We start from the raw sequence: 13,121 nt of genomic DNA, 5'->3' as shown, positions 1-13,121 counted from the left end.
CATATTTGGTTGTACTCTGTTTCTAACACACCCTAATATTTTTGTGCAAGCTTCAACAACACTACACATCTCTGATGTTAATGCAAGAACCCAGCCGGTTAGGGACTTGCTGAGTATGTGCTAACCAACCACAGCAAACCTGTACAGGATCCTGAGCAGCATCCACCACATGCAAACCATGCCCTCCTGAATCTACAACACATATTTCACAGTTCTTTGGCTGTTAATTTGTTTTAAAACTCAACATTTACAAAATTTGATTGAAAAGCAATCTCAAGAGGCCATCCTAGTGCACTGGAAATGTTTTAAAACTGGAAATCTGAAGAATTAAATGTATTCTTGATCATGAGATCACATACTGAAGAAAGGACTAGCATAAAACACAATCACAAGGTTGTTTGTAAGTAGATTTTAACTTTCATAGAAAAATTGCTCTCCAGGAAACATTCAATTACAAGGAAAAAGGACGCAAAACATGGAATCTGAGGGGGAAACATTTACTGTATAAAAATATTCATACTCTTATCGCTCACAAGAATATAAAAAATAAAAATACATATTTCTATTCCAAAATATTTTGTGAGGATCATAACTACACATAAAGATAAAATGTTGGACAGCAATGCTTAAACAAAATATAGTTGTTTTCAAACAATTTTTCAACTAGTATCTAAAGATACTTTGAAAAAAACATTCACTTTACTGATGCAAAGCCTTCATGCAGGTCTACTCTGATTAGCAGAATATTTTATTTTAATATATAAACATGTTTTTTCATGGGCATGAGAACATTGTCTTATGTCTGAGAGTATATTTTTTGCTTCTATGGGGAATGAGAGCCTGAGTTTGTGCTACTCCTATCCTCAGTCTATTTCCAAAAATCTTCATGGAACATGTTCACATTCAAAAAAATGACAAAGGCAGGCTGCCAAAAGTTTGACTCCTTTAAAGTGAAGGGCAGACAAACAGGAACCACTTTGTTTATGAGACATTTCATTGATGTGAAGACACTATGATAGCGCACAGTTTTCTTTTAGAAATGGGGAGCAATGCACTGTCTAGACAATAATAATAAAAACCAAAAGGCTACCACTCTTAACAGAGCTCTATAATTACACATGCATTACAATTAACTATATTAGTATGAGCCGAAGGATGGCACTTTTAACAGTGGCCACTACCTACTTAAGAACGTTTCAGCAAAATGTTTGTCACAACTTCTCATGATACCTACTGAGACAAAATGTTTCCTATAAATACTTGAGAACAGCACACATTGCTACTTTACACTCTTCATCCTTCAGCTAATATCCTCCTCTCTTCCCACTGTTCCTTTTAATCTACCTAGTCTAATATCTAGACAATTATTAAAAGGACAAAACAGCAATTATTCTTTCAATTATGTCATCTTGGTTAGTCTTTAAATCGTACCTGTAATTTCCTAGTTTTCCTAATTAAAATCATAAGACTTCATGATTCATGAATTTATTTGGGAAATTAAGTACTCCAATCAGGATCATATTAGAAAAGTAGTCAGAGATAGACATAAAGATTTCACACAGTCGGGACCAAAACTAGCATTATTAATACTAATAACAAGGTAAACCAGTGAGGACTTGATTAGAGGAGTTAGAAGATAAGAAATGAGATACAGGTGTGGCTGAATTGTAACACCAAAAGCATCTAATTATCATGGGTTTCAAGAAGACAATTATAATGTGATTAAGCTCGTGATCATTTAATCTCACTTCTCCCTTTGTAAATATACTCTTGCAATTCTTTATTATGAGTGTGATATCCATTGCGGAATATAGAGAAGAACAGAAAGGAAACTTTAACCAGAACCTCTTCTTTAACAATTAACTGGACCTCCAACATATTCATCATCTTCAATTCACACCATACCCAATAAGCAATGACAGAGCTATGGAGACATACTGTGTAATCAGGCCTTGTGCAGGGAACATGGACAGGTATTTCTGATATGGCACTGCAAATAGACCCAATGACAGTCACATATTGCCACCTAAAGCCCTGTCAGCTGTCCATGGAAACAGAGGGAAATTCAAATCCAGGCACCTGCTCTGGATACTGAGCTACTGGAGTCCAGAGACCAACAGCGTGTGCTGGTCTGTGTTTGCACCTACAGCAGCTCGTCCAGTTCATAATTGCTTAAGTCCTGTAAGCCATTTGCATTGGAAATCCTGCTTACTGTAGAAGATCCGGGACCATCCCACGTGGATGAATACACCAAACTACATAGAACAAGAATGGAAACCTTTGCTAGTGCAGGCAGAGTATCCACTCAGCCCTCATGCAATTCTTATAAAAGACACTTCAAGCGTAACTAGTAAATAAACAAGTAAAATCAAAGATATCTCGCATGCTAAGGAAATCTTTATGACAAGCAAAGATACCAGCAAGTAGCCATCAGATCTATTGCTCTTGGCAAGTTAAGAATGAAACACTGGCATTCCCCCTTTGAAAAGTATGTGGTGCACAAGCTTCAGGCTGCAAACAAGACATCCTTTGTGTCTCTCCTGGCATCAGCCAGCATGCGAGCTGGACCTCCAGCCTAAGTCAGCAGCCATATTAAGAAAGAGTAAACTAGAGTCAGTGAAGTCACAATGCCAGTTCCTCTCTCACTCATCCTCAGATGTCCCTATAGACATTTCTGAATGTGGGCGTTGGCTTGCTGCACCCCATCATTCACATTGTCTGTCCCCAGACTGCCTGAACCCTCCTTGTGCTTGAATTACCTTTTGTGGTGAGCTACGGTTTGCTTCAGACTCAAGCCAATTTCATTTAACATACAGGCTGCATGAAGACCTGGAGAGCATGCACTCAGATGCAGAGCTGATGTCTGTGCCCACCTGATACGTATAATTTGACACTATATCATTAGGGAAGTGGAATCCAGGCTCAAGAAATAATTAAATCCATTGTCAATATTTACAATAAAAATTCTGTATAATGCTTAAAGCGTTTATGACTCTCACTGCCTCATGGCGTGACATTCAGTTCCTTTAGATGAGGTGCTTGGGGACATGATCTAGTAATACAGTTGGAGCTGATGATCTCTAAGGTCTTTTCCAACCCAATGATTCCATGATTCTATGATTCATGACACAGATACTTCAATCAGTAAAAAATCAATTTTGCCATCCAAAAGAGCAGTATAACACTTGATCTCCATGCCATGCCCGAGGCTTTCTGTTTGGTTTTAGATGGATGAGTTTCTTGGCTCAGCTCCCCATGTGACTTCACTAGCCTGCACAGAGTCGATGGAAACACACAGTCAGGGATGGCTTTTTGCTAGGAGAGCAGGTGGGTTTGGGCTTGCACCAAGTTAAAAAGCTCAGATGGCCAGTGTCACACAAGGAGATAAAACTGCTTTAAGTGTCGCTCAGTTCACTCTCCCAGTTTTCCGGAGAGCTCCATGCATAGCTGTGATGGTACAACTCGAGCAAGAAGAGTGTGGGGCCTGAAATAAGCAGTTGTGGGTGGAAACAGAGGAGCAAAAACCCTCTTCAGTTGTGACGGCCACCAAACTACTGAGCAATTGATAGTATACAGTGTTATTTCTGAAGCTTTCTGCAGTGCTGGAAGCAAGAGAATAAGCTATGTTGTTTGGCGTGGACAGGAAATTTGTGAATAAATGCGACAGCTCTGAGAGGTGCCTCTGCAAACCACCCTCATGTTAAAATGAAGTTCTGCCTAGCTGAGCGGGGTTTACCACCACAACCCTTTCTGGAACACTCTATTAAAATCCACCAGCCACAAAACCTCTCAGGTGATATAAAATACATCTTTAAAGCAGACTCTCCACAAACTGTGAAATATGACTTATGCCTTTATAAACTGAATGGGTATCTTACTATAATGGATACTGACAATACATATGTAAATGCTGTTATAATTTGATAACATTTTTACCTACTTCACAGACTTGAAGAATCATAGAATCATAGAATAACCAGGTTGGAAGAGACCCACCGGATCATCGAGTCCAACCATTCCTAACAAACACTAAACCATGCCCCTTAGCACCTCATCCACCCGTGCCTTAAACACCTCCAGGGAAGGGGAAACAACCACCTCCCTGGGCAGCCTGTGCCAGTGCCCAATGATCCTTTCTGTGAAGAATTTTTTCTTAATGTCCAGCCTAAATCTCCCCTGCCGGAGCTTGAGGCCATTCCCTCTTCTCCTGTCCCCTGTCACTTGGGAGAAGAGGCCAGCATCCTCCTCTCCACAACCTCCTTTCAGGTAGTTATAGAGAGCAACGAGGTCTCCCCTCAGCCTCCTCTTCTCCAGGCTAAACAACCCCAGCTCTCTCAGCCGTTCCTCATAAGGCCTGTTCTCCAGCCCCTTCACCAGCTTCGTTGCTCTTCTCTGGACTCGCTCCAGAGCCTCAACATCCTTCTTGTGGTGAGGGGCCCAGAACGGAACACAGGATTCAAGGAGCAGTCTCACCAGTGCCGAGTACAGAGGGAGAATAACCTCCCTGGACCTGCTGGTCACACCGTTTCTGATACAAGCCAAGATGCCATTGGCCTTCTTGGCCACCTGGGCACACTGCTGGCTCATGTTCAGTCGGCTGTCAACCAACACCCCCCGGTCCCCCTCCTCCAGGCAGCTTTCTAGACAGACTTCTCCTAGTCTGCAGCTCTGGATAGGGTTGTTGTGCCCCAAGTGCAGGACTCTGCACTTGGCCTTGTTAAACCTCATGCCATTGGATTCTGCCCAGCGGTCCAGCCTGTCCAGATCCCTTTGCAGAGCCTCCCTACCCTCCAGCAGATCAACACTTCCACCCAGCTTAGTGTCGTCCGCAAACTTGCTAAGGGTGCACTCGATGCCTTCATCCAGGTCATTGATAAAGACATTGAACAGGGCTGGACTCAGCACTGAGCCCTGGGGAACCCCACTTGTCACTGGCCTCCAGCTGGATTTCACACCTTTTACCACCACTCTCTGGGCCCGGCCAGCCAACCAGTTTCCCACCCAGGAGACTGTGCGCCTGTCCAGGCCAGAGGCTGACAGTTTCCGAAGCAGAATGCTGTGAGAAACTGTGTCAAAGGCTTTACTGAAGTCCAGGAAGAACACATCCACAGCCTTTCCCTCATCCAGCAGCCGCGTCACTTTGTCATAGAAGGCAATCAGGTTAGTCTGGCAAGACCTGTCTTTTGTGAACTCATGTTGACTGGGCCTGATCACCCGATTCTCTTGCATGTGCTTCATGATAGCACTCAAGATCACCTGTTCCATGACTTTCCCTGGCACTGAGGTCAGACTGACAGGCCTGTAGTTCCCTGGGTCCTCCCTGTGACCCTTCTTGTAGATGGGCACAACATCAGGCAGCCTCCAGTCCAGTGGGACTTCCCCAGTCTTCCAGGACTGTTGGAAGATGATGGAAACCAGGTCAATTAATATAATCTCTTGAGCCCTTAAACTTTACTCCACACTAAGTTAGGTAAATTATTTGATTGAAGTACCCATTGTGCTTGACAACTGCTACAAACGCCCTTATATTCCTGCAGTTCAGTGTCTTCCCCGCTATTTTATAGTCGTCACAGCAGTTTCCTTATTGTCACCAGTAGATTTTTTCTGCTTTTCCTGATTTTTGTAACACTCTCTCAGACTGCTCTGTACAGCCTCAATGCACTTCTCCTGTTCTGGAGGGCTGGGCATTTCCTCAGCTGAAATGCCAACGCACTGTGGTTGAGATTCTCCATAGTCTTGGAGTTCAGTTACCAGTGAAAGCATATTTAACTCTCAAGCTATTTACAATCCAAACAAAAGGATTTCTTTGTAAAGCATCCAAAACTGACAGAGTTACAAGAGCTTAAGCTTTTTTCACCAAGATCAATTATATATTTTTTTTAAAAAAAATCTCCCTCCTCATATTTCCTGTGGTTGCAGTCTTCTGCATACCATACAGCTTAGGCTGTATCTACAGAGCCTCTTTTTATGTATCACATAAGCTTTTAAAGATAAGTTTGCTCTTCTAATCCTCTAAGGCTTCCACACAAACTCAGCCTTTTTCCTCCTAAACTTCTTAATTTCTTACTTATTCAGAAGATATTTCTACACTTGACTTCTTAAAGACTTTTTCATTTCCTTGGAGACAGATAATTTTTTTTTTTTTGCAGAATAGCTGTTCAGTTTTATACCTAACTGGCCTATTAACAAATCTGTGACTCTTGTGACTCAACAATGCACTAAAATTCCAACCTTTCTCATTATCCTAAACCAGATTTGACTGTACCTGTAAGATGGCATAAACACTTGAAGAAGCATGTTAAAACTTTTGCTGTCAGATGAGTGCTGATCTGATTTATAAACGTCATGTCCATTAAAATTTGGTCCAAATATTTTCGCAGACCAGTTTTGTATAACATCAAGCAGCAACTGCCTATATCACAATTCCCCAGGCCACCCACAGGTCCTTTCAGGCCTCTTCTCACTCCCTTCACGCTCCTTGACTCCTGAGCTCACGGCACCTGGCTGTGGCTTCTCTTCCACAAATGCAGGCTTGGGCCATGTTCTTTCTTTCTGGAGCCTCACCATAGTCAGCTCTCCCTCTATCACACTCTGCGTGCCACTTTGCATCCGTCTTTCACCTTAGATGCCCTCTTTTGGCTCTGGCTCTTATGCTTTCCCGTATGCCTTTTCCTGAATTACAGGTATTGCATTTAATAATCTTGGCATTGCCACTAAGTCAGAACCAAGCCCTAGCACAAAGCCAGACTTGCCGTAAGCACTGTTCCCTGGATGTAGCTTGGTACACTGAGACACTCGTGAGAGTAAGCAGGCAGGAGAGCAAAGCAATCTCTCTTGGCAATCAGACAGTGAGAAGATTTGGCTGATCATCAGTATCAGCTCTAAGTGAACCTGGAGCAAAGGAGGAGACAGGCTCTCAACAGCACATATCAGGGGATCATTACGCCCATGACAGCTCTAGTTCTGGAAGTGCGACCTGCTGCAAGCTCCAGGAGCTGTATTCTATCCTGGTGAGGAATACAGATGCAATTTCCACATGCACTACGTATTATGACCCCTTCCCATATTTGGATTTAGATCCATTTCTTCTTCACTAAGGAAAAGGAAGCATCCATAGCCAAGGAGAACATTCCTATGGGGAAGAAACCTTTGAAAAAAGCAGGGCTTCAGTACCCAGGAACTCTTCAGTTCCTACATGATCCCAAGACAGATCCAGGATCAAGACCAGATAAGAAATTCACTCTGTGGGGCCTTTCCTAACATAGCTGTTTTCCCTTCTTCTCTTCTGGGGATGCAGCCAGGCCTTAGGCATTTAAGCAAAAGAGTGATCAAACACAACAACCAGGATGTCTCACATCCAGCAGTGCCCAGGCCTGTTGTCTTCACCATGCTCCCAAACCATGCTGCAACTGGTCTTATGCTTTTAACAGCTGTCACATTTAACCTGTACAACACATGCTTTGGCATGGGTCTTACTCACTGACATTTTGTTGCCCAATATAAAAAACTGAGCTCCAGTGCTCAGAGACAGAGGTAAAGGTGTAGCCTGTCTGTTCCACAGGAGACCATATCAGATAAAACTGAATGAGATTTCACACAGCCAGTCTGTCCTGGTCAATCCCAAAACTGCCCCAGGTACACATTTTACTTCAGACAGCAAATCCACAGCAGTGTGAGGGTAGGGGAGACACTGCAGTAGTGCTGAGAAGAAACAGAGAAGTGGGTTTGCATGCTCTTACTAGTGGTGGATTGTTCTATGGCAGCCACGGGAAGTCATGTCGTAAGTACACAATTTTTGTTTCTTATAAATAAGCATAAAGCTGGTCTGGGAAGGTGACCAGACAACAGAAATCATCTAATCAAGGCTCTGCAGCAGCCAGGGAGTCCTCTTGTAAATTTCTTACTACTTCACTGTTGTCTTCTACACTACATATGCAGCTTCTACAGCAGGAGCTTTACATGCCTCTGTCACACAAATGTCTGAGCACTCAGTTCATGCTTTGGTTCAGTGGGTAGTAAAAAGCATGGCAGAAGCATTAGCCCACCGCTATTTGTGATTCTCTGTTTTCAGAGCGTCATTCATTCATCTTCTTTGCCCTGTTTAGTCCACCTTCATCCTTGACACATTTTGTAGTATGCTGCTTTTATTTCATATATTCATTTAAATAAAGCCCTTTAAAAATATTCTTGAGTTCAATATGTTTCTGCACAACCCTCCCAAGGCCCTCAGCCCTGCAGAGCCAGCCAGGATACAAAAAAGAGGTAGCTATTACTCGGACTGCCACTGCAAACAGGATTGGGTGAGGTGATGTTGCAAGCAAAATTACTAGGTAAGAACAGGAAACAGAGAGAAAAGAAAGGAGAGGGGAAAAAGGAAGAACCCGATTGCACGAACCTAACGACTGTTTGTAGCTCCCCATGTACACACACTGCACCAAAAATGCTCTATGCAAGGGAAAGCTATCCCACACTACAAAAGACTCAATAGTAAGAACAAGCCTCCTTCATGGACTACCTTTCCAGGACTGACAGACACATGAAGAGGCTGCAGCAAGTGCTGGCTCTTGCACAGCAGGTTCTACATGGGTACTTTGGTCCCTTCCATAAGCCATCTGCTCATTCTTGGCCCCTCAGAAGCACAGGCATGGCAGATCTTTTTCATGTGCTGCAGATCAAACTCAGGTCTGATCCTGAGGGACTCCTCATCTTTTCCACAGACACACTGCAGCTGCCAGCACAAAACCCTAATGCTCAGGGAGGAAGCTTGTGGCATTGTAAACCACCAGGGTTAGGCAGGAGTCACAGTGAAACAACCACCAACACAGCACTTCTGTTCCTGCCAACAGACCCTGTCTTCCTGCTCACATGGTTGGAGCTATGGAAGATGTGAGTATTGCTTGCTTTTCCATGAGTGAGAACTGACATTGGCAAAGCGGCTACGGTGATACACACAACACTGTATATTACTGTTGAAAAAAAAAATGCTAGTCTGGACAAGGATGGGAGTTCACTAGTTTATACTTTCTTGCCACAGACTTCACAAGTAGGAGACACCAGATTCCCTGTGCTCTGGCATGCTCCCCACAGGTCCATAGCACAAACAGGGGCTTTGTGTATGGCCATGGCTCTCCCCTCGGCAGCACTGACTTCCCTGGCAACAGTCAGAGGTTACCAGTACCCACACAGCCTTCCTCACTGTGCTCCCTGGGGATTCCCACCTGTTGCTGAGGACACCTCTTTTAATGCTTTTTCCCTACCAGCAAGTGCCCCCTTCATTTGCAAACTTCCTGAACACAACATAATACCCTTTTGCCAAAGTCATCACCCTTCGTCTCATGAATATTTTGGTGAACAGCGCAAGCATTGCTCTTGGTGCTCAGGGAGAGAATCAGACTGCAATATCACATTGCCTCTCCGCCATGAACAGCCTCCTCTAGACGAACCTAACAGAAAGCAACATATTTCAATCCTAAGACATTGCAATCCATTTGAGAAGCTCAGCACAGCAACTATTTCTGTGGGAAGCTAAAGGGGCACATTCCTTGTAGCACATCCATCTGTTATTTGAGTCCTCAAGGTCAGGGCTGCCTTCACAAGAAGTTGTCTCCTAAGACGGCAGCTGACACAGATCCAGTAGGGAAGTATGTTACATCAGATTTGCATCCTCAGCTTCCATCCAGGTCAGAGCATTATTTTTTCACTCAGTTAAGGAACACATCAGTATTAGAGATGGATGCAATTCTCCTGACAAAAACATAAATATGTTTAAAAACTTGGTTTGATTCAGGCAAAACTATTAACTTTGCAACTATATCAAACTATCTGGCCCACAATTAGCAAAAGTGTCCAAAAGAATAATTTTATATTTTCAAAAGGAACATTAATAATACATTTTTACCTCACCCTTTTGCTAAGAATGAGCAGAGATAATTTTTCTTTTTCAATTTTATTTACATTTTGTGCCTTCATTATGGTCTCTGGAATCCATCTACAGGCTAAAACCATAAAGAAAATTTTGCCTAAACTCCCTCTATGCCATCTGCCAGGAACATTTGCAAATGTGGTGTTCCACAGCCCAGAGAAAGTCAACAGCACCCTGGATAAACATGAAGAACTCAGTCTAGGGATCGTAGGAAAACATGGGAGGTGCCAGACTCATGCCTTAAAAAAATTATATCAGTAGTTACAGAATAGGATTATTACAGTTAAAAAGAATGTCAGCATATTGTCTACTGGTTCTGTGACTGCATTTAGTAATAAAGGCTGTTTATTCTGAAACTTGGCACAGATGGTACATACAGTATCAATGACATAAAGAACCCTCTGTGCACTGTCCTCTTCACAGTTTACATTACTGTTCATATTTACTGCAGGCATAGAAATGTTAGCAGCAAGTAATAAATGCATCATTTTCCTATGCCTCTGTAAGGTCTTTGCAAACTTCAGTGGGATAAAAAACCTAGTATTTCACTTTCTTTCCATTAAGTAAGAAACCAGTTCAGAAACTTGCAGGTTTCCTTTCTTCTCCTGGGTTTAAATAGTAGTTTAAAATTCTTGTTAAGTGAACACACATAAACGGGTACTGATAGCATCATGCAGCATGGCTGTTGACTAATTTGCCCAGCATTTTTTAAACAGGGACACATTACAAACATACCTGCTTGTTAGTCTTATGTTCGTCGCGCATTACAGACACAAATTCACTCTTTTTCTGACACCAACCCAGTGTTGCTGCATAGCTTTTTACTATTACTTATTATTATGTGAAATTCTAAATTGTGAAATTATTATTAAAGAAAGTGATCACTGTATCCTTTCAAGACCTCTTTATGACAGAGAAGCAACTGTATAGGAAAAAACTTGTATTTTAAAGAGAATGGGAAGCTGGAAAGCATGGACATTCTACTTGTTGCCTAATAGCATATGAAGTTATATCCCAGCATAGCTAGAATAAAATTCAGGTCTTTTCAATCCCATTTCAAATACAATGTTATCTCTTCCTACAGCCCTTTCTTTCCTTTACTGTCCCTGTACTATACTTACACTTTGGACAGTGTGATCCTGCAGGACATTTGGTATGTAACCATGTAGTCGAAAATGCTATTAGAATGGAAATACAGAGGAGATGATATTGCAACTACAGTTTGCAAGGCTAGTCTTAGTTTTGGTCTTTCCTAATTTTGACATTCATGATTACATAAGTTTACCAGGTTTTTAAAAAAATAAACCACAAGGTCCCAGAAAAATAATTACATTGTATGATCCCTAGCAACTGTTTTTCCCCAGAGTAACTACTAAGGTCTATTTGTATAACCTGTATATCAACAGGATCACAGAACCATAGAATAGTTAGGAAGGGACCTTAAAGATCACCTAGTTCCAAACTCCCTGCCATGGGCAGGGACATCTCCCACTAGATCAGGCTGCCCAAGGCCCCAACCAGCCTGGCCCTGAACACCTCCAGGGATGGGGCAGCCACAGCTTCCCTAGGCAACTTGTGCCAGTGCCTCACCACTCTGACAGTGAAGAAATTCCTGCTTATGTCTAGTTTAAACCTGCCCCTCTCCAGTTTATACCCATTGCCCCGAGTCCTATCGCTACGACAGACAAGAATGCTGCTTGAGTAACGGAATATGTAATTAAATCAAATGATGCTGAATCATTATTTTTTTTTATTCCTAATATAACTTACCCAAAACTACTAGAGAGAATTAGAAAGAAAGAATAAGGGATCAGGCTTTTCCTGTTTCCACTCTAGATGTTCATCCTTGCGGGCATGGAAGATTTCACTGGGGCATGTATGGTGGGACAAGTGGCTGATGCCTTGGCATATATGTGATATTAGCAGAAAGCACAGAGCAAACGGCCAGTATTCTCATGCTTGCCAGCTTGTTGAGACCTTGGAATCTTTACTAAGACCTGTGAGTTAAGAAGAAAAGAATGCATTAGATGGAAAACATGAAGATAAAGGGCACATCTGTGGTAAACAGTGGGTTGCACTCTACCATTGTAACTGCGGGATTCTCACAGGTGGAAATTCAGTGGGGTAGCTGCTGACTGGATACAGAAACACTGTATAAGGTTTGCATCCACTCTATAAAGGTGATCTCGCTTGTTGCCTCATCGACAGGGTCCGTGCCTTAATCACTACACATCCTCACAATAAATAAGCAAGTTTCACACTCCCCTGAAACAACTGAAGTGCAAGAAAAGTAATACAGGTAGGTCTTTAGCATATCACTTGGCTGAAGAGACAGCTGGATTTGCTTCATTTTAGTGAATGAAAGGAATTCTTCACTTAGAGCTCCCTTCCTGTAGCACAAAAAGGCTTGGAGTCCTCAAGTTGGAGAAGTGGGTCTGCACGAACTTCATGAGGTTCAACAAGGCCAAGTGCAAGGTCCTACATCTGGGTCAGGGCAATCCCTGATTTCAATACAGGATGGGGAATGATGTGATTGACAGTGGCCCTGCAGAGAAGGGAGTGCTGATTAATGAGAAGCTCAACATGGCAATGTTGAGCTGGCAATGTGTGCTTGCAGCCCAGAAAGCCAACCTTAACCTGGACTGCATCAAAAGAAACGTGGCCCGCAGAGTGAGGGAGGGGATTCTGCCTCTCCGTTTCTCTCTTGTGAGACTTCCTCATCTGGAATACTGTGTCCAGTTCTGGAATCCTCAACATAAGAAGGATATGGAGCTGTTGGAACAGGTCAAGAGTAGGGCTACAACGATGATTGGAGGGCTGGAGCACCTCCCTGATGAGGACAGGCTGAGAGAACTGGGGTTGTTCAGCCTGGAGAAGGCTCTGAGGAGATCTCAGAGCAATCTTCCAGTACCTGAATGAGGCTACAAGAAAGCTGGGAAGGGGTTGCTTGCAAAAGATTGTAGTGATAGGACTAGGGGCAATAGGTATAAACTGGAGAGGGGCAGACTTAGACTAGACGTAATCATTTGACAGTGGTGAGACACTGCAACAGGTTGCCTAGAGAAGCTGTGGCTGCTCTATCCCTGGAGATGTTCAAGGCCAGGTTGCATGGGGCCTTGGGCAGCCTGATCTAGTGGGAGGTGTCCCTGTCGATTGACATAGATGATCTTTAAGGTCCTTTGCAACAACCATTCTATGA

The sequence above is a fragment of the Phaenicophaeus curvirostris genome, chromosome 3 (genome assembly GCF_032191515.1).
Source record: "Phaenicophaeus curvirostris isolate KB17595 chromosome 3, BPBGC_Pcur_1.0, whole genome shotgun sequence".
Taxonomy (NCBI): domain Eukaryota; kingdom Metazoa; phylum Chordata; class Aves; order Cuculiformes; family Cuculidae; genus Phaenicophaeus; species Phaenicophaeus curvirostris.
The sequence above is the reverse complement of the archived record's forward strand: the minus strand, read 5'-3'. Positions refer to the sequence as shown.